At 38.7% G+C, this 3,285-nt stretch overlaps 1 protein-coding gene across 2 annotated transcripts in view; it reads right to left on the minus strand.

Moving 5' to 3' along the window:
* The window catches only part of STXBP4 (syntaxin binding protein 4), a 147,352-nt gene that overhangs the window by 128,635 nt on the left and 15,432 nt on the right, over positions 1 to 3,285 (minus strand). The gene's annotated exons all lie outside the window — the stretch shown is intronic.

A 3,285-nucleotide genomic window follows, 5' to 3' on the forward strand; every position in this document is an offset into this window, starting at 1 on the left:
CCATGTCCAGTTCTAACTGTTGTCTCCTGACCTGCATATAGGTTTCTCAAGAGGCAGGTCAGGTGGTCTGGTATTCCCATCTCTTTCAGAATTTTCCACAGTTTATTGTGATCCACACAGTCAAAGGCTTTGGCATAGTCAATAAAGCAGAAATAGATGTTTTTCTGGAACTCTCTTGCTTTTTCCATGATCCAGCGGATGTTGGCAATTTGTTCTCTGGTTCCTCTGCCTTTTCTAAAACCAGCTTGAACATCTGGAAGTTCATGGTTCATGTATTGCTGAAGTCTGGCTTGGAGAATTTTGAGCATTACTGTACTAGCGTGTGAGATGAGTGCAATTGTGCGGTAGTTTGAGCCTTCTTTGGCATTGCCTTTCTTTGGGATTGGAATGAAAACTGACCTTTTCCAGTCTTGTGGCAACTGCTGAGTTTTCCAAATTTGCTGGCATATTGAGTGCAGCACTTTCATAACATCATCTTTCAGGACTTGAAAGAGCTCAACTGGAATTCCATCACCTCCACTAGCTTTGTTCGTAGTGATGCTTTCTAAGGCCCACTTGCAACCTTTATCATACATCAAATCTCATAAGCATTTAGATCTACAACTGACTTTTTATTCTGGCCCATTTGTTAGTCTACATATTCACATACCATGCTATTTTATCTTAATGATGGAGATTATATTTTTATGTCTGGTAAGACCAATCCCTCCTTACTGCTCTTTTTCAATCAAGCCTCCCTGGCTATTTTTGGTGTTTTTATACATTAACATCTAAATCTCCTTTTTTTTTTTTTAATGCTAATTGTTGGGGAATCACGTTAGGGGTAAAGAATTTGCCTGGCAATGCAGGAGACATTAAGAGATGTGGGTTAAATCCTTCAATTGGGAACACCCCCTGGAGGAGGGCATGGCAACTCCCTCCAGTAATCTTGCCTGCAGAATCCCATGGACAAAGGAGCCTGGTGAATTACAGTCTAAAGGGTCACAAAGAGTTGGACATGACTGAAGCAACTTAGCATACACTCATGCATGTTAAATTCATGAACTGACTGAAGAAGTATTTGTATCCACCTTTTTGATGTTGAATTTTCCTGTCAAAAAACTTGGTACATACTTCTTTTTGTTCAAGTCTTCTTTTGTGACCTACTGCAGTGTTTTAAACTTATTTTCATATGTGTGCTGCTATGTCGCTTTAGTCATATCTGACTTGTTGTGACACTATGGACCCAATGTAGCCTACTAGGTTCCTCATTCCAGGGGATTCTCCAGGCAAGAATACTGGAGTAGATTGCCATGCCCTACTCCAGGGGATCTTCCCAACCCAAGAATCAACTTACATCTCTTAAGTCTCCTGCATTGGCGTGTGTGCATGCTAAGTCGCTTCAGTTCTGTCCTACTCTCTGTGACCACATGGACTGTCCACCAGGCTCCTCTGTCCACAGGATTCTCCAGGCAAGAACACTGGAATGAACCAGGGATTGACAGGCAGGTTCTTTACCACTAGCATCACCTGGGAAGCCAATTCTTCACGACTGTTGCCATCTGGGAAGCCTATTTCTGATTTGTTTAATTCTTAGTCATTTTTGATATTCATTTAATGCCTTTTAAAACACCTATTATTTTGTAAAGGTAAAAAACTGGTTTTGGAATACCTAGAAAAGTACCTTTTAGAAAACAATTTATTTCATCCCAAATTCTACCACGTGATTTAATGTCTTTATTTTATTTTTAACTTTTGGCTTCTCCTCACAGCTTGACCAGAAACTGAAACTTCACCCATGGCAGTGAAAGAATAGAGTCCTAACCACTGGACAACTAGGAAATTACCAAATGTCTTTTTGTAAATGTTACTAATAAACCAGTTGAAGGAATAACAGGCATAATTAATATGTTAGATTTTCGTTGAAATCTATGTAACTGCAATATGTGGATTTATATCCAAGTGCACCTTATTTAGCACTTCAATACATGTACACATACAACTTATAGACAACTAATTAATTGGAAGTCTTGCATTGTTGTATGGCAGAAACCAATAAAATATTTTAAAGGAATCATTCTCCAATTTAAAAAAAAGAATATACTCAAAAAATAAAGTATGGCATGGTACTATAATTAAAGAAAAAAAGACTTACTGATTTATTATTACAAAGACTAAAATAACACTTCTAGAATAGACTCATAGGAGCTTTATGAGCAGGAACCTAATTCCTCCACCTCAATAAATTTTTATACCTACTTCAAATTTCGTAACAAGCAATATTGCCAAAGAACCCTAAAGTCTTTTAATTGTTCCCCTAAAGTGAAAAGATAACCAAAAGGAAATAGACAAAGGACAAGATGTAGTAACAGTGGAGGAAAGATGTATTGGCTTAATACTGAATCCAAAACCAAACAATCTCTTCCCTCTCCACTATTTCGCCTCCTACTTCATTACCATCACCATCATTATTTTAAAAAGCACTGGGGGGGCTTCCCTGGTGGTCCAGTGATTAAGAATCCACCTGTCATTGCAAAAGACAAAGGTGTAATCCCTGATCCAAGAAGATCTCATGTGCTGAGGGGCAACGAAACCTGTGCACCAGAACTACTGAAGCGCTTGCAACCTAGAGCCTGCACTAGGCAATAAGAGAAAGCACCACACTGAGAAGCCTGAATGCCTCAACTAGAGTAGCCCTCACTGGCTGTAACTACAGAAAGCCCACACACAGCAATGAAGACCCAATGTTGCCAAAAATAAATAAACAAATAAAACCACAAAAATAAATATATAAATAATTAAAAATCACATGAGAAAGGTGTTTCAACAGAAGCTACTGAGGGGATATACATTTAAATGTCTTTGAAGACTCACCAGATTGTTTCAATCAAGTGACTCAGGATCTTTAGTCGATTATTGAGTGTGAGAGTTTATGCTTATGTTTTAAGACTTAAGAAAAAAGGAGATGAAGGAGGCTTTTCCATAAGAAAGAGCACTCATTGTTAGCCTTTCCAAGGCCATAAATTGTTCTTTCAGGTCCACACACTACATTAAGTAACCAGATTCCAGACAGGACATACAGGGCATTTCCTGATTTTATGTTCAACTAAGTGGAGGTGATGGAATTCCAGTTGAGCTCTTTCAAATCCTGAAAGATGATGCTGTGAAAGTGCTGCACTCAATATGCCAGCAAATTTAGAAAACTCAGCAGTGGCCACAGGACTGGAAAAGGTCAGTTTTCATTCCAATCCCAAAGAAAGGCAATGCCAAAGAAGGCTCAAACTACCGCACAATTGCACCTGTCTC

The sequence above is a fragment of the Bison bison genome, unplaced genomic scaffold, assembly GCF_000754665.1.
Source record: "Bison bison bison isolate TAMUID 2011002044 unplaced genomic scaffold, Bison_UMD1.0 scf7180017864075, whole genome shotgun sequence".
In the NCBI taxonomy this organism is placed as follows: domain Eukaryota; kingdom Metazoa; phylum Chordata; class Mammalia; order Artiodactyla; family Bovidae; genus Bison; species Bison bison.